Genomic DNA, 25955 nt, shown 5'->3' with positions numbered 1-25955 from the left:
TGGGGTTGTAATAAGAAATAAATTAGTATGAAATTAACTTTAAAACACCTGTTAGTACTAGAAAAGAGACATAACTAACAATCACTTCAACTTTCTAATTTATTCTTTCTCTTGAATTTTTTAGCATGTATCCACATTTTATTTTAAATTTATCACAAAGGAATTATATCTCTAAGAAAAAAAATTAATTTTTATTGATGTTCAATTACAGTTGTCCCCATTTTCCCACATTACTCTCCCCTGCCCTACCCACACCTACCTCCCACATTCTGTCTCCCTATCATTGTCCTTGTCCGTGGGTCCTTTACACATGTTCCTTGACTTGACCCTTCCCCTTCTTCTCCCTGTTACCCCTCTACCCCACCCCTCTGTTTTTTTGTTACCATTGAAGTATGACTTCCTCAGCTACAAGACAAGGGTTAACAGCCTAGTATAAATATTTCCACAGCTTTCTTCCTATTTTTAGAATCATAATGTAAATGCATTAATACCTACATTGTTTTTTACCATTTAAGGATTGAATGTGGAAGGTGGGGGTGGGTAAGGTAGGGGAGAGTAATGGGGGGAAATGGGAACAACTGTATTTGAACAATAATATAAAAATTAGAAGAATTAAAAAAGAAAACAAATCACTATATTTATATCTACATCTTGAATTTTCTCTTTATTCTCATTAAGAGAATAACATTCATGTGGGGGCTACATAATGTATAATGATTTGGAAAAATTTTTATATTATAAAATTCTAGAAAACTAATTTATTTCACTTGGTATGGTTATTTTGAGATGTACATGTATCATTGAGGGTGGCAGTTATTCCTTTTTGTTGCTGAAAAGCATTCAATTGCATAAATATCCCACATTTGATTCATTTACCTACTGGTAAAAATTTGGTTGTTTTTATTTTGAGGCTATTACAAATAAAGTTGCTGTAAATATTTAATCAGTTCTTGATGTTTAAAAATGAAAATGTTTCTCATCAAAATTTGGATTTTATAAAAATTTGAGGAGCTGGTAACCCTGGTCTAGGATCCAACAAGCAGGTAGAGCTGAACCAGAGTGGATGGACCTTTTCAATGGGGCTTAGGTGCTCCAGTTTGCTGCGCTCCTACTACTCCCAGTTGTCTTACTCCCCTTGACTGGGTGATCTGTTTTCCTCATTTACATGACCTGTTGAGTTTGTGACACCTGGGGTTAGTTTGGCTCTGCTTTTTTATGAATCTGAAGACCTGACTTCACTTGGAATTTCCCCCAACTCCTTGTGGATAAAATTGTTCCTTTCATTTACTTAGTCCCAGGCCCAACTAGTTGCTTTGGTAGGTGACCTTAACAGGCATTTCTGCTCATCCTTTATGCTATATTGCAACCTCCAAAAATAGGATAACACTAAAATTTATGCAAAACATATGTGTATGTTAAACACCTTCACACCTAAAGGGGTGTATGAATAATTCCACATAGGCAAAAGTTAATTTGGTTCCACGGATACAGACACCAGGAGTTAGCAGCCTGGAGAGTCAGCGTAACAATTTGGTAAAACCTATATAATTCTCACTTATATCACAAATAGTGAATTTTAACATATTGCTAATTGATTATAGAATAAACATCTCATTCTGTTGCCAAACTTTTATGGAGAATGAGTAACCCATTTTTATTCAAGTAATACCAATCAGAATCAGAAGTTCCTTACACAAGAGTAGATGCTTGATAACATATTTTGAATGGAGATGTGCTTTTATTCTAGTCAAGAATTTATGCAGGAAATGGAGTGACTTGGTATTTCAAAGGTACAAGAAAACAACCAAACTATTTCACTCTCAGGAGAACTTCTCAGGCTCTAAAATGGTCAGATTTATGATAAGTTCATACCCACCTTTAAGATTCCCACTCTATTTCTTCAGATTGTAGTATTAAAAACAGTAAGAGAGGATTTAAAAAGTGTTCATTTTTAACATTCAGAAGTCACCGAGGATCTCGTTTTCTGCGATTAAATGAGCTGTTTTGTGTTTTTGCTGCAGAATCACATTAATATTGCAGTCGGCAGTCTTATTTCAGGCACTTTTAAACATGTTCATTTGGAATAAAAATCTGCATGAACCACTTCTGCATATTCAAAATGAATGTTGAGTGATTTTAGTCCCAAAATAGATGGGAACTCACCACCTGGTACTCAATTAGCTTCCTCCATCACAACACAATGGTGACAGCTGAACTTGAGACAACTTTGGTCTTTGGGTCAACGTATGTATTGTGGCTGTGGTAGTGGTGGGGTGTAAATACCTAGTAATAGAATGGCTGTATGAATAGTAAGCATATATTGAAAAATTTTTAAAGGATATCAACTTGTTAATTTCAGAATTAATTATTCATTTTTTAAAGATTTTATTTATTCATTTATTTTTAGAGAGGGAAGGGAGGGAGAAAGAGAGAGAGAGAGAGGAACATCTATGTGCAGTTGCTGGGAGTCATGGCCTACAACCCACCCATGTACCCTGACTGGGAATCGAACCTGCAACACTTTAGTTCACAGCCTGCACTCAATCCACTGAACTATGCCAGCCAGGGCCATATATTGCAATTTTTAAGATACTACCAACCGTTTTCCAAAGTGATTGCACCACTTTACATTCCCACTAGCAGTATTATGAGAGTTCAAGCTGCTCCGTGTCTTCATAAACACTTGGGGGTCAGTGCTTTTAATATTAGGGTTTCTCATAGGAGTTGAGTTTTAATTTGCGTTTCCATGATAACTACCAATACTAAGAAAATTCCTGTGTAGTTATTTGCCATCTGTGTGTCTTTGGAGAAATAACTGTTCGAATATTTTCCTGTTTTTTAAAATTAGGTTTTCTTATTATTGAGCTTTAAGAGTTGCTTGTTTTATACACCCTAAGTCCATGAACTCTATCACATATAAATATAATTTACAAATATTTTCTACCAGTCATTGACTTGCCTTTTAATTCACTTAACGGTGCTTTGTGAATACCAAAAGTCTTGATAGCATACCATTTACCAGCTTTCATGTTCTGGAAATTTGAATATATTTTTTATTTTCATTCAATTAAATTTTTTTCTAATTTTCTTTTATTTTCCTCATTGGCCATGGATGAAAGAATGTTGATTTATTTAGAAGTGTTTCATTTAGATTCTGTACCTGTGGGAGTTTTTCAGTGGTATGTATATCTGTGATTTATTTCTAAGTTCTAATGTTATTTCTGACTTAATCAAATCACTGTCTCAGAACATGTTTTATGATTTAAATACTTTGATATTTATTTAAACTTATTTTGTGGTTGAGAATATGGTAAGAGTTGTTCATTTAGTTGAAAATAGTTGTTTTCCGCTATTGTTGGTTGGTGTCTTCCACAAACTCAATTAAGCCAAGTTGATTAGTAATGTTGCTTAAGTCTTCTATAAGATTATTTGATTTTTTGTTTATTTGGTCTATGTATTATGGTGAGAAGGCTTTTGAAATTTTCAACTATAGTTGTGGATTTATTGATATTTTTGTAGTTTTACTAGATTTTGCTTCTTATATTTTGAAGCTTTGTTGCTGTGATCATAAATGTTTAGAAATGTATTCTTTACCCTATTATTTTTTTCTCTACTAAAATCTACTATGTCTGAAATTAATCTAGACATTTCATCTTTGGTTTAGCATGGTAAATCTTTAACCAATCTATTACTTTTAATCTGTTTATGTTTTCATTATTAAAGTGTGTTTTATTAGGCATGTATGGGTATTGTTCTTTCTCTGATCCAACAACTTAGTTCTAAATGGGATGTTTTGATCAATTACATTTAATATGATTATTGCTATAGGTATTCTTAAATCAATGTTTTTACTTGTATTATGTTCTTTTTAGTACCTTTTATTTTCTTCCTTTACAGAAAAATTGTGTATTTTCATTTTTTAACTCATTCACAGGCTTATTAATTATAATTTTTGTTGTATTAGTTGTTACTTTACTGTTGGAAGTATACATCTTTAACATTTCTCTGTCTATCACTAAGTTATATTAGATTAATTCACATATATATAGAAATCTTACAATAATATCTTTCAGTTCTTCCCTCCCATCCTTTGTACTATTGGCATCATGCATGTTATTTACACACATGCAGTGAGCCCACACTGTATAACGATTGCTATTGTTTAAGCAATTACATTTCAAGGATGTTTAACTTTTTAGAAGGGAAACAAATATAGTAATCTATGTACTTTACTATTTCCTGTGGTTTTAAAAAATTTTTTTGTACAGGTACATATTTCCATCTATATCATTTTCTAACTGCCTGAAGAATTTTCTTTAACATTTCTTGTTGAGTGGGTCTGTTGGAGTTAAAGTATGGGTGATGTTTATGAAAACATTAGGAAATGACTCCTAGACATAGATTGATGATTTGAAAGTCACATGCATTATTGCAGTAAAACTTCATTGACATATAACAAACACTTATAAAAGGAAATGACAAATATATAACTTACTAAATTTTCACAAAATATACACTCCCAGGTAATTGTCATACATGTCAAGAAAAATAACACTATAAGCAACTCTGAGGGCTCTTCATGACTCTTCTAATCTTTATACCCCATAGGTTAACGAGTCTCCAGACATTAAACACCATGGTTTAGTCATGTATGTTTCATGAACATTACACAAGATGTCTGATGGATGCTGGGCCAGCAGTATTCATCTCGACTGCGGATGTTTATCGGAACACGAGAAAAACGTACACATGGACAACCGAGTCCTGTGGGAAAATAGGTGTGAAACGACCACTCTCTCTAGTGGAGAGTGTCCCATTCTCCCACCAGAGCAGGCTTTTATTGGGTTCGTTTACACAGGAATTCAGGTAAAGCTCATTAATCATTGCCAGGAAGTAAGGGTCAAACAATAGATAACAAAGAAGTCTGAGGGCCTATTTTTGAGTCAGGGTCAGAGAGCTGTAAAACTTTGAGGAACAAACTTACTTCTTGCTTGGACCCTTATCATTTCATTGAGAGCATTCTAAACAAAGCAGGTTTCACAGGATTTTACATATTCTTTCTTAGGCCTGATTGCCTGGGGAACCCGCCCTTTCCAGCACAGGGCTGCACCACCCTCTGTCATTATTTCAGGCTTAGGTGGAGAAAGGGAAGTAAGGCAGCCAAGAGATTAGGAGACTTCTTACAGACAGAATAAGGACTCAGGCTTTGTCAAAGCCGAGGGGCGAAGGTCCATCACCCCCTTTTGCTGTAGCCCCCCAAGTCCTTCCTTGGGGACCTCCCACATGATGGTGCCTGGCTTATGTTGTCCCCTCCTTTGGGGAATCTTACTGGTCTTTGGCTAACTGACCAAGCATTGGGGGGCCAGTTATAGATGAAGTAAAAGGAGCAGCAGCAGTGCTCCTGCCAGGGAGATAAGATTTGTCTCCTTAATGGCTTATGGTCCAAGGTCGCTCCCTCAGCCTTAGCCTTGGCAGGGGTTACAGCTTCTGATACTAGGCAGAGTGGTTCCCAACAAAGATGGTCATAGATGTCTGTACATCTACATCTCATACTGTTAATAAATTTGTATCTGATTTCTGTTAAAAAGATCCACCTATGTTTCTTATGTAGTTGTATCATGTTCATTTTTTAAATGTATATTATCTCAGCATATCGTTATTGTAAAATCGATCTATCCACAAACTGTAGCTGAGTGCTTTACACCTTTTCTGTTTACAATAGTGCTGCCATCTTTTTCACATCTTTTTGTCAACTTAAGAACCCATTTTAATTCAGCATATGCAAACAAGGGACTTTCCTGGGCCAAGTGTGCATGTGGTCAACTTCTGTATATACCGCCAAACAGTTTACCAAACAAATTAATCCAATTTATTCTCTCAAAAATGCTGTAGGAAAGTATCAGTTTCTGAAAATTCTTAATAATGTTTATCATTGCCTATTTGTTTTCCTTTTAACCATTCTGATGACTACATTGTAATGTCTCACCTTGGTTTAACTCACATGGAATAAGTTATTGAATGTCTTCTTTTTTGACATATGTGTTTGTGTATTTTGCACAATTTCTTTTTTTATCTTTACCAGTGACATAGTAGAGAATAGATTGCATGCAGCCATCATTACCATATTGGACTCAATTAATTGATACATAATTCTATGGTAAAGGCTGGTACTTAGTCAAGAATCATATTAGAATTTTATAAAACATTTTAAAAGTATAATCTACATATATTAGCCTAATAGAAAGTATATTGAGTTTTAATAATATTATGTTTTTGAGAATCATTAATAGATAATGATAGAATCAGTATTTTGAGAGCATGGATGTAAAATAATAATTCAAAAAACAACCCATTTAGAATATTTCATAAACCAGGTACATTTAATAATTAATAAAAATCTGACTTCAGAATATTTATGAGTCATAGTTTCTGCAAACATCAGATAATACCTAACTTGTCAAAATACATATTATCCCCACATGAGTATTTTGTAAAACATATATAAGCAGGACTTTTCTTTCTAAATATTTATTCATTTGTAATTCTATTGGACTATAATAAAAGTATTATTTTCTTCTTCTGAGAATTTAATCCAATATGTAGCATTTTTGAATTATTGAAGTAAAATTTAATTTGCTTGAACTGAGACATAGCTAGGAGCAATTGCCCAACTCATACCTTATTGAAACTTCAGTTGACCAAAATATAAATATTCTGAAAAATACAATATCCCTGAGCCTTAAAACTTTCTTGCTTGTTTCTTAGAGTTTGAACACTCTATTATAGGCAAGTCTTCTAAAATTAAATCTTAAGATTCAATGTGACTATAGCTTCTGATCTTTCCTTGAGTTCCTTTTAAAACTGTTTTGTCTCAGTGTAACTTGCTTCAGGTATAGGAGTGATGTTTTTGTGTAATACAGAGATATTTTTATACTTTTCTTTTTAAGACTGACAAGTTATCAGGAAATTTATAAAAATAAAAAATATATTATTATGTTGACTTTAGAGTCTTTGTTCTTTGATCATTTTGTGTGATGCACCCAAATTTATTTCTGTTCATCTGAGGATTGGCTCAACTGATTTTACTTTGTGAAGGGCTTTTTTTTTTTTAGAAGTGTTTTACCTGCTCATGTTCATTGCCACTATTATAACTCTACCATGAATTTTAGATAGTTCCCATTTACTTACTTACAAAATGGAATTTTTGTCCTGAGAAAAACCTTTATGATATCATAAATATTAGTATAATGCATTCCATTTCTATATTTTAAAAAATCTGAATATTTCCATTGTTATACCTGATGTTACATACTTTGAATCATACTGCTTATTGAATAATAATTTTGAGACTAAATTACTTAAATTTACTGTTATTCAAAATGTTACATTATACCCTGCAAGTCACTGTACATTATAAATAACAGAGTTAATTTTGTATGTAATCATTAAGAGATTTGAAGTCTAATTTTAGTGTGGCTTCATCTGAACCATGGTTCAGTCTCAGACACAACACAGTTCACATTACAGAGCATATATTTTCATAAAATACTGATTTTTTGAAAAAGTTATTTCAACTATGTATAATCCATAGAGAAATTTGCCACTAATTTAAAATTTATGGTTTGTCCAAGACGGTGTTAGATAAATATACACAAGTGCTTTGTATTTTTCATTGATACAGTTCAGAAAGGTTTTGATTTTCCATCTAAAAATGCATTTATTAGGAAAGAAGATAATAAATATGTGTAAATATTTATTATGTAACTGCATGAATATTATTATTATAAGAAATTCTACATGTAAGTTCACTTTGCAAATCATTGAACATATGTGATGCTTCCAACACTCTGTAATGTACTTCCTTTTGAAGTTTATTAAAATGTCAGTCACCATAGTTAAGTACACTGGTTGAGGAGAAAAATAAGTTAATTCATGAATATGCTATGCTCTCATTTCCAGGTAAGAAGAGCTTAAAAACATGCACTTGGCACAATGGACCATGAATAAGAACCAGGGGAAATAATTGATGATGATGATGATGATGATGATGATGTTTGTTTCTTTTTCAATCATTAGATGACTTGCTGTGAAAATCAAAATATTTGAGTTAATTATCTGATGAATCTTCCTGTCAACTGTGCTGTGAACTATGCTTTTAGTCCAAGAATTCAAGGGGAAAAAGAAACATAACGTTAATAGTTGTAGGTAAAGGAAGGAGCTGAGGAAAGATTTCTCTAAAGAAATCATAACATAAAAGACCATTTATACATTGGAGTTCTTTCTCTTCCATCAAGGTGTTTGAGCAGTGAAACAACATTTTTATGCACTTCCTAGTCTTCAGTTGTTGTCAAAACTTACGTGAGAGAGCAAATTTCATGTCATTCAGCAGTGGACGCACTGAGTTTTTCAGTCTCAGTTTGAAATTCAGCACCATTAATTACAAACTATGCTAATTCTAATCAATTAACTTTTTCATTTTAATTTTTAGTTCCATCGTCTCAGAAATCTTAAATGCAGACATTTGCTCCTCCATCGAATGTCTGTGAAGATTAATGAAGTTAACTAATATTTATATAACCAAGAGCCTGAACACATAGTTAGCACTCATTAAATACTATCTGTCATTACAATGTTATTACATTTAAGCAATTAAACATACTACATTTTTAAGACATAAATTTGTATATTATTAGAAAGCAATAATAAAAACATAGTGTTCAAAATTCCCTATGATGAAGGAAGGTAGTTGGACATATTTATCTGTATATTATCCTAATCTAAGATATTAATACTATTATTAATTGATATGTACAAGCATGCATAATGAAGAAAAATTTAAAGGCATTTTGGAGAGAACAAGTTTCTATTTTCAATAAGGTGTATAGAAATTTAAGCCAGAAAAAAATGTTTTCAGGAGTGGCAAGTAGCCAAGTACTGGTAATTTCAGCGATTTAGTTATGATTTAAGAAATAAAACTTTTACTGCCTTTAACCATATACACAACACACACAAAAAAATTCAGTAGCTTAAATTCTTAGGTATGAGCTATATAGAAGAGAAAGTATCCATTGCATAATTTTATACTTTCCTGTAATGTTTTCTGTAATGTTTATAAGTTTGACTATTTTGCTAAGTTGGTAATAGAGAAACATATGATTTTTCAATTTAAACCCAGTGTCGATGAATTATAATATTTATTTATACCTTTGTCTAAACTAATCCAAAGCCCCAAGTGTTGGATATTTTGCTTGCTTTATTTATTTTTCTTCTGTTTAGCATATCTCTAATATTGGAATGATTTTCTATTTTTGATTCAATTTATAATCTCATTGACATACTGTCCTATCCTGTCTTATATTGTCTATACAGAGCAGACTTTAACCAAAAATAAGTAATAATCTGTTCCGAATATATGTGCATTCTCTGCTTTTTAAAGCAGACAACTCAATATATATTTCTGCATTTTTCATATTTTACAAAATTATTTGGCATATATTCTCCACACTCAATAAAGCATGTATGTAGATTTAAAGCATGTAAAACTGTGTTCTCTTATTAATAAATACATATTTTTGCATTTAGTATTTTCATATCTATTTTTTCAAAGATAAAGTAATGTTTTATTTCTATAATGAAAACACAATTTTAACACAGAGAACTAAACTGTCACTCTCTATATAGACTTTATTTATATACCTATATAAGTAGAAAGAGTCTGTAGATAATATTTACTGCATACTTAATGCTATTGGGAAAACTACAATGTCTTCATTGTCCATGTTAATCAAACAAATGTATCAATATATAATAAATACATACATAGTCAATATATGTAATAACACTTGGCTTGTTAAAGTACATGTTTACCCAACTAGTACATTAAGGTTCATTTAAAAATCCATTTCTTGTAAACAAATTGTAGGGCAGATAATTTTCCCGACCATCTCTAAAAGTCAATAATGCATTTTCTTAATAAAACATAAACAAAAGAATTAATGCATATGCAATGTAATTTCACATCTTCATTATATCTCTTTAAATTGAACGTTTAACAACTGTGACACAAGTGACAATAGTGCTGTGGTGATAAGGTTCAGCCTTTTTAAATAAGGCAAAATAAGCACACGTAAAAACTTAACACTAATTTCAAACGAAAGGATAAAAACACTTCATAATTCCTTAACAGGTCTTATATCAAAACACACAAGCACACAAGTTTGGCTATATCATTGCACAAGCAGAAGCGAAAGCATGCACCTATGGTTTTCATCTGTTATTAACTAAATTTATTGGGGTGACATTTGGTAAAATTATATAGGTTTCAAGTGTGCCATTCTATGATATATCATCTCTGTACACTGAGTTGTGTGGGTTTTAAAAAAGGACAAGGGTGAGAAAAAGCAAACTCAGCAACTAACTGCAGGCAGTTTCTTCACTGTCATGGCGATGAAGCAATGGGCGTGAAAAACGGATAAACAATAGTTTTTAAGTTGTTTTTAATTATTTGCACTATTTCTACATGCCTACACTAACTTCTGGTAATTTGAAGTAAGTTTATTTTATGCTATGGGTTTGATTCTCAATTATTTTCCCTCACAAAAATCTAATTTAAAGTAATACCCTAAAAAATATAAAGGACAGATATCTAAAACAAGTAGATAATATCTGATACTTGCAGCCAAAATCCTATTTCTGTAATTTATAAGGATCCAGAAGCTCCTCTTGCCCATCCAATATTTTAGGGTGGGCTCGGATGTCAAAGAAAAAGAAAAAAAAGAAAACAAAATTATATTCTGAGTTGCAGAACCTTGCAACAATTATAGATAGAAGATACAAAGGACATGAATCCAGTCCTTCTGAAGACAAAACCATACCCCAAGCATTCCAAAACAGTAAATGGGATTTATAGACACTAGTAAGTGTGAGGAAGTGATGGATAGTAGAACCCTCAATGCCATCAATCACCCTCATTTTTCAGAGATGTGACTGAAGCCTGTGGAGTCTCATCAAAACCACTAGTCTTGTCCACTTATAAGCACTGAGAAAAATCATGGCACATGTCTTGAAATATATTAATGCCATAGATAAGAAACTGAAAAGTTTGAGGTATATAAACTATTTTGATCTCATAATGTAAAAGTTCATCACTATGGAAAATAAGCAACATAAGATTTAAGTAACAGTTATATGGAAGACATATTTATTTTGTGGCTTAAGATCCCAGTATTTGATTACAAGGTTCTTGTCACTGAAATGATGAAGAGGATGAAACTACTTTACAAGATTTTTTTCTACTAAAAGTTTTAAAATAGGTTGGCGGTTAGAGTAGTTAATATATAAATATATTTCCACCATCAAGATCCTGTGGTATTTACTGTAATAGAGCTCAAATGTCCATGCATTTATATATATTACATATAAAAACTATAAAACTTCTGAACGTAATGATATATCTCATTCATTTTAGCAGTAATCTTAAGTATAAAACAGAACATTTGGAAGCAGAAAAACAGTCATCCACAAAATCATCTAATCCATAAGTAACATAATCATTCTATTGTATTTGTTTTCATAATTATAGTAAATGAGTTATATAAAATTATTGAATACATAAAAATAATCATATGTAGTGGTTGTTTATATTAATAATGTATTTAGGTATTATGTATTATTGAGTATAATTTAAATGGCTATATTAATAGTTCATGCATGGAATAAAATATAACATAAGTTTTATTTTTGAACTTTTCTACAAATATAGAAATAGTATGATAAATATTTTTCACAGATTTCATAATTTTTTTCATAATACATGTTTCAAGGAATAATAATTAGAACAAAATGCTTGCTTATTTTTACCACAATTGATATATAGCACAGTATTGCTTTTCTTAAAAATGTTTTTTTTATTCTACAACATTTTATGAAAGCTGTTTATTAAGTCTGAGTATCAGACTCTACATAATGATATTTTACCTCTTTGAATATATTTGACAGAAGAAATATATTCTGAATTTCTACTGTATTCTACCAGGTATGTACAACATTTTGGCATCTCTGTGCCACACTGGAAGAAGAGTTGTCTTGGGCCACACATTAAATACATTAAGACAAATAAGCACAGAAAAATCTCATGTTTCAAGTAAATTTACAATTTTGTGTTGGAACACATGCATAGCCATCCTGAGCCACATGTGGACCATGGGCCTCAGCTTGGATACCCCTGTTCTAAACAATATCCTAAGTCATGTTTTAGGAAACTTTTCCTGCAAAAGGATAGTAAATGATTTAGACTGTATGGACCATGAAGTCTGTGACATTTACTCAATTCTGCCATTGTAACAGGAAAGCAGACATCAACAATACTTAAGTGAGGTATGTGTATGTGTTCCAATAAAACTTTATTTACAAAAATCAGTGTATGCCTGGATTTAGTTTGTGACCTGTAGTTTGCTTACCCCTGGACTAAATAATAAAGTATTAATATATATTCCATGTGTAAAAATATTAAGAATTACTTTGTTATTTAAATTATAGAATAATTTGACTAGAATGAAACTCAGACTGAACTAATTTTATATATATAATAGTTTTCAGGAGATCAAAATAATCCTGAATATGTATTATCCCATCTACTTTAATTAGTGCCACATGACCACTAACAGTAAATATAATTTTAATTTAAAAAAGAAAAATAATAATTTGGAAATGACTGTTAGAGTTTAATTTTCCTTTAGAAACTAAATGAGTTTTCATAATGATTCTCACTAAAGCATTTTCCAATGTCTTACAAAAAACATTTTTCGTTTCTATCTTATCTTCCCAAGAGAGACTTTTTTCTTTTCTAAATATATTTGTTACTTCTTTTCATTAAAAAGTTTAACTTTTTTTTTAGCCCTGGCTGGCATAGCTCAGTGGATTGAGCGCGGGCTGGGAACCAAAGTGTCCCAGGTTCGATTCCCAGCCAGGGTACATTCCTGGGTTGCAGGCCATAACCCCCAGCAACCGCACATTGATCTCTCTCTCTCTCTCTCTCTCTCTACCCCCCACTTTCCTCCCTAAAAATAAATAAATAAAATCTTTAAAAAAAAAAAAAGTTTAACTTTTTAGCCCTGGCATAGCTCAGTGGATTGAGTGCAGGCTGCAAACCAAAGTGTCGCAGGTTTGATTCCCAGTCAGGGTATACGCCTGGGCTGCAGGCCATGACCCCCAGCAACCCCACATTGATATTTCTCTCCCTCTCTCTTTCTCCCTCCCTTCCCTCTCTAAAAATAAATAAATAAAATCTTAATAAAAAGTTCAACTTTTTATATAAATAGTACTTAGAATATGGACTATAATTTAGAACATTATTATACATTTTCTTTTTTATATTAATTCATTTTCAAGAATATTTCACTAAACACAACAATCTAAATTTATAAAAAACATCATTCTTATTTAACATATTATTTTTCCAAATTATTTTTCAGGCACTCCTTCCTCCCTTTACAGCTTCCTTAAAACACTTTATGATTTAGATATAAGTTGAAAAATATTCAGAAAATCTCCTAAATGCATTAGGAACTGCATTTAATAATAGAATTTGTGGCATATTATGTCTAGTATTCAAATGCAGATCTCTAAGATTACATTATGAAAAAATAGGTCAAACACATTGCTAATTTTAATTTTAGAACTAATATATTTAATATTGGCAAAAATCTTTTTTCTACTACTGATATTGATACACATTTAAAGACTATATTTTGATTTATAAAATATTCATCAATACCATTCATGATTTACTTTGGTTTGAAAAACAAATTCACATGTAGATATTCTAATTTTGCAAATGGTAACTGCATTGATAAAGTTAATTTCCCCGGTCACTTCTCAAAAGAAATGTACAACCGAGCCCTGACTAATGTGGCTCAGTTGGTTGGGTATCATCCTGCAAAGCTAAAAAAGGTCCCCAGTTTAATTCCGGGCCAGTGTGCATGCTTGGCGTCCGTCATCAGCTGGGGTGTCTAAAAGAGGCTGCTGATGGATGTTTCTGTCACACGTCGATGTTTCCCTCCTTCCCTTTCTCCCTCCCTTCCTCCTCTGTCTAAAAATAAACAAAATATCTTAAAATTTAAAAAAAAAGAAAGAAACACACAGCCAAGGCTTGTATCATTCTGAAATTCTTGGCAGTCTGGACAATTTATCTTGCTGTACTATCCAAAGGTAAAATAAATTTGTATCATCTATTATGGTCCAAAAATTTGTTTTCTCATAAGATGATATTTAGTGGTCTCCTTAAACTTAGACACAGAAATTGCACATTGTAGGCAGCCACAACTCACAAATACCTAACTTCCACTACAGAAATTAACAATTAGCACTCATTCTGTGATACTAGGTTCATTCTGAAAAATTGAAATGCTCCTGGAACAGTTAATACTATTCATTCTAGGATCATATGGTTCCTAGCATTTGTAGTACTGCTGGATAAATCTGCTTTTGTTCATCTGCTTTTTCTTACTGGTGACCTGCACAACACCATTTGTGGCAATAGACAGATGGATTTATGCTGAAATTCTGAACACTTGCCACAGCACAAATGTTAGCTTGTCAAAATCAGGTAGATTTCCAGACTAAATTGTGAACTACTATCTCTTGTTTCACTTCTCTCCTTAAATCATCCTTGAAAACTTGCCAAAACAAAAACAAATAAAATAAAATGTATGGCAATAGGAAAGAGTCTGAGTTATGCTACAATATGGGACTAATTGCTACATTATACAATGCTACTACTATAGGCGAAGCAATAAAGAGCATAGCTACATATTTTGCATTCAATTCCAGAAAGAAGAAAAAATAATTAGAAAGTTAAGGAAAAGAATATATTCTGCATTCCATTTTTTCACCTTAGGTTGGAAATGAAAAGCCTCCATTTACTTAGATACAGTCCACTATATATATGTGTGTGTGTGTGTGTGTGTGTGTGTACACACACACACACACATACATACCCACTAGACTCACTAGAGTATAATTACTAGCAACCTCAACTTTTGTTAGGAAGAATCTATTTAGAAAATAGTAATTCTAATCCCTATATTGTCAATGATTGGAAGAAAATGTGTGCTTGTGGAATATAGCAGTAACTGGAGACTAAAAGATTCCCAGAGGCTATACACCCCAGGTAGTAGTTCTACTGCCCTGTACCTAGTCTATGAATAGCAATTACAAGTGCTTCCCAAAATCTGACAAAACAAGTAATGGAGCAGGAGACACTCGCACATCATCCGAGTTTATAACCTCAATAGATTAACCCTGCCTAGATTCTTGTTATGGGCTGCACACTTACATAATGGATCCAGTTTTAGGTAAGAGAAGAGAACTCTCTCAGAGAAAGGGCATGTCAGGTGGGGATTAAGGGCCTTCCACCATGCTGGAGAGATTTATGTTCTGTCATAGGTTCTGAATCACAGAACTATACAACAAATACGGATGGCTGAAAAAAAAAAAAAAAAAAAACATATGAATCCAGTCCTTCTGAAGACAAAACCATACCCCAAGCATTCCAAAACAGTAAATGGGATTTATAGACACTAGCAAGTGTGAGGAAGTGATCGATAGTAGAGACCTCAATGCCATCATCTATCACCCTCATTTTTCAGAGATGTGACTGAAGCCTGTGGAGTCTCATCAAAACCACTAGTCTCATCCACTTACTTACAAACACTGAGAAAAATCACAGCACATGTCTTGAAAATACATTAATGTCATAGATGAGAAACTGAAAAATTTGATGTATATAAACTATTTTCATCTAAAAATGTAAAAGGTCATCACTGTGGAAAAAAAGCAAGGCAAAATAATAAGGAGGTCTGGGGAAGGATTATGTGAATAGGCCCTCATCTCCTCCAATTAGGCTTTGCCTACATGCGTGCTCTACTTACTCCTGTTATTCCCCTAACCTAACACAAGTAGCGGTCCGTTTTTCAGACCAAATTGAGGCTGGTTCACCTACTGTGTGTATGACCCAATGTAATAGAGACATGGTCAGGAATTAAAGTTCTCCTGTATAGCTGAATTTATTATTATCTCAAGTGTTTGTGTAACACATTCATAAATTTTAAAAAATTAGTTAATGTAAGTTCTATTATTTTACAGAAAATAGTGTAAATTACCATTTAACTTGAATTGAGGAAAAGTTCTTGCCCAGCTAATCGGACCAGGCCCCCTTTCACCCCTGACCGGTGCTCTTGGGTCCCCCGGTTCCACATGTGCTTCCGACCGCAGCCCCTCCACTGAGAATGAATGGGAAACTGGGAGTGATTGAGTACCTAGAAACTGCTTAACGATATATATTTTATTAACTTGAGAGCAATATTGAATAATTATCTCTTTTTTCTGTGTTAACACTCAAATGTTGGTATCCATGGATATTTGGGGATTAATGGGCAAGGATAGGGAGATGTGTGGGGCTTTGGTTTTGACAATTTTTTGCCTAGAATTCTTATGTCAGGTAACAGTCTGTCTGAAGAGATTCCAGTCCTTCAAAGTGAAGGCAAAGCAGTGGAAACAATGGCAACTCCCACTGCTGAGGAATGGCTATGAAATGAGAGCAAGATAAATTGGATGATCTAATGTGTCTAGGAAGTGTGGAAATGGACCTTCGCCATTAGCATAGTGAGGGAGTTATCTAATACCGCTTCCCTCCTATCAGCGTCCCACGCGTAGATCTCTCAGTTCTTCCAAGTTTGTCACAATAGCACTGATAAAAGCTAATAGAATCTACTTGAAACATATTATATTAGTTTCTTTTATAATAATCCAGTACAATCCTTTGGCAAAATTTTCTGAAGCATCACGAGAAGAATAAAAGTATGAATTCTTGCAAAATCCTTTAGCAGCCTGACACCTGGGTTTGCCTACCGAGTCTGGGAGTAGATTAAAGGCAATTAAGCAGGCTGGGAGACCAATTTAGCCAGAATGAATTCTAAACATACTGAATCTATGAACTGTCCTTCAGGTCTGTATTGTTGGCCTTTAGAGAGTGTCCTTCGAAACCAATTGTTTTTAAATAGGTATGAGTAAATCTATTTACATAGAAGTCTTGGTTAACTTTGGTTAACCAAGGTTTACCTAATTTATTACTAGACCAATATAAGCCACTAAACTAGTTGTAACAGTTATGAAATTATACTAAAATAAAAACTCATGGGGATGGCTTAGGAAATTCCCTTATCTGGTATATTACCTGGTGTTACTGATGCCTAAACGATCTGCAACAAACCTGACTTTATCTAGGATAATCAACAGTCATAAATCAATAATGTGCTTCCAAGAACAAACTTCTTTCAAACATTTTCACTATTACAATGATATTTATTTTCATGCAATCTCCTTCAAAATTCACTAGAGAAATCAAATGGATAAAACAACCATCTGCCTTAAGCAAACCCAGCTTCTAAATGGGAATAAACTGGATATTCTGCACCTTCTTGTATAATTCTGAGCAAACTTCAAAATCATCATGTGTGCTGGTGAAACATATTACTCTGAATGCCAACCAGGATTATGAATGAGCAATGGTCGGGCTTGGTCTTTTTGAGTGCTATTTGCTTCCTGGAGAAGTGACTTCAGACAAAGTCCACAGCTTGAAAAGCTTTTAGCTCAAGACTTTTTATTTATTGGTTATTTTTACAGATCCCAGTAGTAACTAATATATTTATGATCCTTACAGTTTAGTTGAAACATGGATGATGTATCCATTATGTATAATATTTATGTTGGTAACAGCCACTTTCTTACTTCCAACTTGATTGGCCTAGATTGTTCCCTTTCACTTTTGTGTATCTTAACAAAGTAGCATAATTAACGCTGTTAAAAAATATGAGTTGGATTGTCTCACACTTAAAATGTTTCCCATCTAACTTAGACTGTTATTTGGATATAAAATAAGCCTTCAAACTTAACATGTTTAAAACTAAACTCTTTTTTCTCTCACCCCTTTCCACTCATGTGAAAAATTTTATTTCCACAGTTTCAACTGTCATTATTATTAGCAAGTAATGTGTACCTGTAATTAAGTCCAAAACCTTAGAGTATGTTTTTATTTATTTCTTTAATACACATTTCCCATTTCATCTGTCAGCAAATTTGGTGGACTCTAGCTTCAGAACATACCCATAATTTACCACCATTATTGGAATGTCATATCAACTTTCACCCACCTTGTGTTAATGGACTCCTAACTGGAATTCTTACTTCAGCCCTGCCCACCATCAGTCTAGACACAACACAGCTTTAGTGATCCTGTCAAAATTACCCCCCTTTTGTACTAAACCCAGCAAAACCCCACATTTCTCTTAAAGAAAAGCCCAACTCCCTACAAGTTCCAGTGCAATCTTACCCACCTTTCCCCACCACCCAACTGACCTCAATTTTTGGTACTTGACCTGCCCTGTCCTTGAGCCATCCTGGTCTCTTTGCTGCTCTGTAGACATTCCAGATATTCCACTTTCCTAGCGCTGTTTCCCTTATTAAAAGATTTTACTTAAAATTTGTTCCCTCACCTTCATTTAGTCTTTACCCGAAATTTACATTTTTTCAGTGAAAACTTCTTTGTCCTCCATATTTAATATTAACTAGTTCCTACCCTGGTATTTCTTATCAAATTTATAACTTTCCACATCAGTCTTCTGCAAAGCACTCACTACTTAACCCTACACATACTTTATTTTTGTGCATTGCTGTCTCTCCCACTAGAATACAAGCTCCATGAGGAGTTAATATGCTTTTTGGTTAATGCTATCTCCCTAGGGACTAAAAAAGTGTCTGGCACACAATTGTGTTGAATAAATACCAATGGATGAACAAATTAATAAAATTCATTAAAATGTGTTGAATAAATGTATTTCTTATTTGATAATGACATGAAAAATTAAAAGCTATAACTATAGATACCATACCACCACACTTGAACCTTATCAGTACTTACAGAATTTATGTTGATTTTTCTGTTTCTTTTTTAATTAGTTTAATAACAATTTACCATTAGAAAATGTATCATCTACAAAGCATTTCAGCAGTGTTGACCATATGAAAAAGCCTAGAGAGGATCTAGTTTAATTCACAGATTTTTCACTCAAAATTATCTGGGATTTTAAAATCATTAAAAATATTATATTATTTTTTTAGCTGTAAAAATAATAGATTCATATGCAAATTAGTTTACACATACTTTGCATAAAAGAAACTTTCAAATGAATGGCATGACCAGCTATTGAAATGTTTACATTTAATATAGGCCATCGTTTCTAGGTAGAATAAAAGGCTACTAATTATAGAAACAAAACTTTTAAGAAATAAAACTGTACTATATCTAACCACGAGTTTGAATATTTTTGGAAGATATAATACCTGCCCTTCTATGCTGTTGGCGACCACTCTGTGTGGTTTGCAAGACTGCAGCCCTGTGAGAGCAAGCCTGGAAGAGGTTAGTAAGTCTCAATGGAAAAACAGGTAAAAATGCAGGTGGCAGGCGTGACTCGACTCTAATACCAAGGGTTCCCATGGGAACCAGGCCTGATAACTACAAAGCTGTCCTTTGAAGCTTGCTCTGCTTTGTTTTGTATAGCCCTGGTGATATAAACTGGATCTTTAAAGGCATAGGGAGTAAACTTCCTATCTGATAAAATGCATCTTAAAGGCCCTCTGACGTCAGAATGATTAACAGACCCTGACCTAAGACAGATCTCTGTGTTCCTTCAATTGTTATCTATAGATAATACCTGATTTTGTATGACTATAGCCTTTGTGACATTGACTGATGAACTACGCTGGTATGATGTATACACCTACACACACCATTCCCAATAAAAGCCATTTGGGAGAAGGGTTCAGGAATTCTCTACTAGAGGGAATTGCCACCCCCTTCCCCGCCAGAACAGCAAGATTGTATCCAGGACGGATCTATTTACCATCCTCAGTGGTCAAGAGGATTCTGCTGGCTGGATTTCCTCCCACACTATGCAAAAGAAAAGCTTTCTGTAGAGCAAAGCTACAAGTACTATACTTTGGGAGTTATCATAATAATTTCATTGTTTAAAACCAAGAATAGGAGTTCTTTGTATCCTAATACAAATTTGGCTCTGAATTGCTTAAAGCTCTTATTAGCTTATAGAGCTTCTTGAGAATCACACCTCCTGTAGAAAGACAGTTTAAACAAAGCAGGATAATAACATGTCTGGTTGAATTCGTTGATTCATTTTACTTTGTAAACAATGTCTTGAGGAAGGCACTGGGACTGCTGGAACACTGCCTCTGACAGGTACTGACTGCCTGCCGCTATTGAAAAATGCCCTCGTCAACTCTGTAGATGTCATGTTCTTTTTTTATTTGTGTTGTAATAAATCATGCATTCTTACCTCTCACCCTCTCTCTGGATTTTTTTTATCTTATAATAAGACAGAAATCAACAGATTTGAACTTGATATTAGAAGAAAATTATTCAAATTTTTATCATAATATGAATTACTTTGCTTTAAGATAAATAAATAAAAATAATCAAGAGGGTAGCTGCTGAAAAAACTCAGTATATAATATTTGAGATGATGAAATAATAGAGTTTCAAGGAACATCTAAGGATTTTATTTTTAATGGAAATTCTTAATAACAATCATGACATTATTTGAGGCAGGAAAATAAACTCTAAATCAAAACATTTCCACACTACCAGAAATGAGCAGTGCCAGATTTCTCTCAAGGTAAATCCTATTTTTAATACTGGACATAATCTGTTTAAAATGTTCAGTCTTGATGGGTTCTAAAGCTGAACTTTAAATAAAAATACTTAATTATCATGCTCCTTTTCCAAAAAGAGAGTCAGTTTTTATTACCCACTATTATGCAGAATTAGTGTAAAAATTTAATAAAAGTAAAAAGTAAAAAGTAGCTCAAAGATGAGCTACTGATTCACATAATGTAATTTACATTCACACAAAATATTTTCTTTTATGATATTGATATTTAATGCTTATTAATCTGTTATAAAATTTTATCATATTTTATCATTTAAAAATTACTTTTGACATGCACATTTAGACAAAGACATTATTTAAATAATTTTGTATATCCCTGCTTTTGTACATAAAAACAGTTTTTCTTAATAATGTATGGTGATTCCCATAAACTAAAAGCAAAAGATTAGCTGAATCTTGTATGAAACCAAGAACTAGGAAATTATTAATAAGTGAGAAAATACAGTTGCATTGTCTCCTGTCACCTCATCTCTGTAACAATGTACCTTATTCTTTCCAAATATTATAGATTGATATTATTGCTTTTTTATTCATGTGATAAAATGATTGCTCCACTTTTCTTAAATTTTTAAATATGCTGATAATCATATCAAATAGTAAGTGGAAATCATGGATCACAATTCTGAATTTCAAAGGGAGACTATATGATTGCTTCTATTGAATAATGTGTGCAGCTATGGGCCAGTTGGCTTGAGGCAGAAAAGAAAAGTTTATACAATTTACACATGAATGTCAAAGGCTTATTTGTACAGATCTGAGAACATACCTTAAAGTCTGAAAATCTGAAAAATGAGGTGGGTATGCCATATTACTATTATTAAGTTAGAAATCATTTTTTAGCATTTTGAGGTTAAAATGATGTAATTCAAGAAAAGATACCTAAGAAACAAAGAATTTGCATGTTGAACTTTACGTGTTCTTCTATTCTGTATGTAGCAGAAGAACATCAAGTAACAATTTTAAAATATTTCCAGGTCTATGAATTGTGAATTTTAAAACACAGAGTCCAATATTCTCAACTTCAATAGAAAAACAACCCTACAAATATGCAAACATGCTTTCCTATACAAGAGTGAAGATTATTTTCTCCAACGGCCTGCATTGGAAACTTAAGTCCAACTTCCTTAGTTGTGTTCCCATGGACATATTACAAAACTTTGCTGTGGCTTTTCCCCCCTTTTTCCCCCCTCAGATACTTTCTCTGTAAAAAGATGAAAGTCTGTTCTTATATGTGTATGCTTTTTGAGAATATTAACTCATGAAGTGCAGCACCTTAGTGTGCTTCCATAATGTAAATAGCTTATATGCAATTGGTAAACAAGGGATGTTGTTTATATAACAAGGAATTTGTTTGGATCCATACTAAATTTTTCCCAACATTTTAAAATTTAATTTTTGCTCTTCCAGATAAAGGCAGCTATACTCAAAGTGAAATGCACACCAGGAAACCACAAATCATAACACAATACAGAATTATATACATGATACCCAATTACCTCCTGCTTTTCTTTATTATTCAGCCTGACGCCACACTCACATCTGGATGTATTTATTTCCCAGCCCTACCGGACATGCATGCTTTTCTCCTATCTCCATAATCAACAATAATGACACTTCCTTACAACTTTTATATTAAGTCCCACCCCTATTTTATTTATTTTAATGTAAAGTATACATTTACTGTAACATTTTGTTACTTAGTAGGAACGTAATCTTTCTTTTTATGCACTAGTATAATTCTGAGGGTTATGATGATTATTGTTGGTGCTCTGATTATAAAACTACACCCGCTTTGAGTTCTCTACTATTCTCTTTATATTAAACACATGATTTTGCAAAATCTGAGGTTTTCCTGCAACTCATATATCACATTATGGAAATAAGACATGGAATGATGCTTGGAACTTGCAGAATATTCAAATAGTATTAGTTATTGTTATTGTGATTGTGCTCCTTTTCAAAGGCTAGCCCTAAGTCAAAAGGAGGAATAAACAAAATACTGATCTAGTCAACAAAGATGAACCAATCTCTCTTTAATGTAAAGGTGAAGGTCTTTGTATGGATTGTGGATGCAGATACATGAGACATTATCTCTGTAGGATTCTCACAAATAAAATCAGACATTATGATAGTGAGTGCCTTTATTCTTTGGGGCAAAATGAGGTGGATGCCTTTATTCTAGTCAGATGGGAGAACCAAGTGATGTTTTATTGAGGAGCAGGTAATATGTGCCAGACCAGAAGAAAGTCTAGATTTGAAAGTTGGATGGGTTGCCATACAAAATATAGGACACCCAGTTGAATTTAAGTTTCTAATATACAACACATGCACTTTTAGTGTAAATATGTTATATTCACTATTTGGGACATATTGTATTAAAAATGCATCTGCTGTTTATTACATATTCAATTGGCCTGGGGTCTTGGATTTTTATTTGCTAACTAGTGCATCCTTAGAAGATATCCAGATAGAGGAAATAGGCAGTTCAGATGATCTAAAAATGTTTAGTGTTATTGCAAGAAGAGATATTTTATATTCCATAATTAAATAACTCATGGAATACAGGTCTGAATCTGTCAGTACTGATTTTAATAGAGATTCAGGCACTAAGGTTGATTAAATGTTATTTAGCAGCTTTCCCTTCACAAAACACACAAATATTAAATGAACTTTTACCTAGCTGGTTTAGCTCCATGGATTGAGCGTGGGCCTGCAAACCAAAAGGTTGCTGCTTCAATTCCCCGTCAGGGCACATGCCTGGGTTGTGGGCCAGGTCCCCAGTAGGGGCCCATGAGAAGCAACCACAACCGCACATTAATGTTTCTCTCCCTCCCTTCTCTCTCTAAAAATTAATAAATAAAATCTTTTAAAAAAATGAACTTTTAAAGCATTGCTATACTCAAAGGGCAGCAAGGGAGGCTACCAAGCCTCTGCACAACACAGCCCCCACAAAAAAACAATACTGAATCTAAGAAGCTCACAAGGCTCTGAATGCAAACACCACAAACCTATAAATCTAGAGATTAATGTCCTCAGAAGAAACTAGAACTAGACCTTGCCCTGTGCAAGGTTGCATCATTTACTCTGAGAACCACTTTAAAATGAGACTGTTACTACTGCCATTTGCATTAAAATTTTCAGACCTATAGCCACATATTTTTTGTATGTTTCTATTTCTGGAAAAACAGCAATTTAAATAACCAAAATATCTGCTCTGTGAAAGTTTTCTTTGCTTCTCTATTGTACAGTTTCTTATTGTATGGGAATATTAGCAAAGAATAACTTGAGAATTAAAAAAATTCACTAAAGTTATTGGGCAAAATAACATTTTAAGGAAAAATAGATTAATGCTATTAAACTTAAGGTCATTTGAAATAGGCATTTCTGTATTGTGATTATTATATATAATAAACATTTATTCACAGAAAAATGATATAAATAAGATTAATATAAGCATGAAAACTACTTCATGTGCTATGGACCTTGCCATTTTATTATTGTGTTAATTGATTGTTAAAGATTCCCAAATAGAAAACAAAGCCAGGAATTTATTTTTAGCATATTTTCAATACATTTGGAAAACAGAGTGATAGCAAATTACGGAAGAAAAACAGAAAAGTCATTAAGCTCCGAGACTATTTCCTGTCTACTGTGATTGATATAATCTCCAGATAAGCCTCAAGGCCTGGAGGCTGAAGAAGGTACCGCAGTGAATGTTATTTATGCAGCTCATTCACAGGTGGTTTTTTCCTACTCTTCATTTGTCCTGTGTGGACTGAAGTGATACGTCAATTTGACTAGGTTTTTGTGTCTGGTTGTTTGCCCAGGCAATAATCTAAATATTGCCACGAAGATATTTTGTAGATATGACTAACACTCATAATCAGATTATTTTAAGTAAGGAGATTATTTTCCATAATATGGGTGGGCCTCCTCCAGTTAAAGGAGGTAAGAGAATAAGAACAGATTTCACAGAGTAAAAGGAATACTGCCTCTGGATTGTAACAGAGAAATCCTGCCTTAGTTTCCAGCTTGCTAACCTGCCATACATATTTCAGATTCAAGACAACAACTATTAAAGTACAAATTAATGTCCTGTGCTAAATTAAGGCACAGAAAATGAATTATTACAATGTTCAGAATTAAATGGCAGTAATTGAAAAATAAGAATCGTATATACCATATGCACTGATGAAACAATTTTTTGACTGGTTAGCATAGAGGTATTCTATACTTGGTGATTTGTTTTGTGAATGTGTTTATGTTTAGTTAGACTTAAATATTTCAGTTAGTTTTTTAAATCACATTCCAAAATACTTACCTCAAAAGTAATGCCTGTTCATATTTAATATGTTGATTCGTTTGTGGGTTAATGTGTGTGTCTAACTTATATATGACATCCTGAGCCAAATACTTTTCAATGAGGAAAGGAAATCATAGTTTGCAGTGGGCATACTGGACAACCAAGTATGTTTAGAGTCTCAGTTCAGTGCTGCGTTGACTTGTCACTGGCTTCTGCTAGAGTGTAGTCCAAAGGGAACTGCAGCCTGGGCACTCTGTGGAACATCACCTTGCTGCAGTATATCAATGTCTTCATGTTAATCAGATGAGATGATCAAAAAGTGACAGTACAGTCATGGCCATGGCAAGGTAAATGCCTTTGAAACAGTGGGAAATTCTTATAGCTTCAGGCATCCAGTGTTCTGGATTTATAGAGACATTACCAAAAATGCCAAAGATCCATTATTGCATCTGATCCCCGCCAGCACTAAAAAGTAAGCCCAATGCCTATGCGGCTTCTTTGGGTTCTGGAGGCAGCATGTGCCACTGGTAGGGCTAGTAATTTGAACCATGTACCAGATGACACAAAATGCTAGCGGTGCAGGTGTAAGCTGCAAGGTGGCTTAGCACCCCATCCCATTTCACCCACAGTTGTATTGGCACCTGTAGGTGTCCCTTACGATCAGCATATAGAGAAGGAATTCGTAAGCTTTTTTAGCAGATAAATTCACTGAGAATGTGGAAAATAAAAAGGATCGCAGCTGCATTACAGCTCCACCTAGAGGCGACCCTGAAAGATAGCGGTGGAAGGAAACTCTCCTAGCAGGACCCGACTGTAGGTGGTGGAGGTCCTCACTCAACTGGTGGAAGAGTCAA

Source organism: Phyllostomus discolor, chromosome 1, assembly GCF_004126475.2.
Source record: "Phyllostomus discolor isolate MPI-MPIP mPhyDis1 chromosome 1, mPhyDis1.pri.v3, whole genome shotgun sequence".
Lineage (NCBI taxonomy): Eukaryota > Metazoa > Chordata > Mammalia > Chiroptera > Phyllostomidae > Phyllostomus > Phyllostomus discolor.
This window is presented reverse-complemented; position numbering follows the sequence as displayed.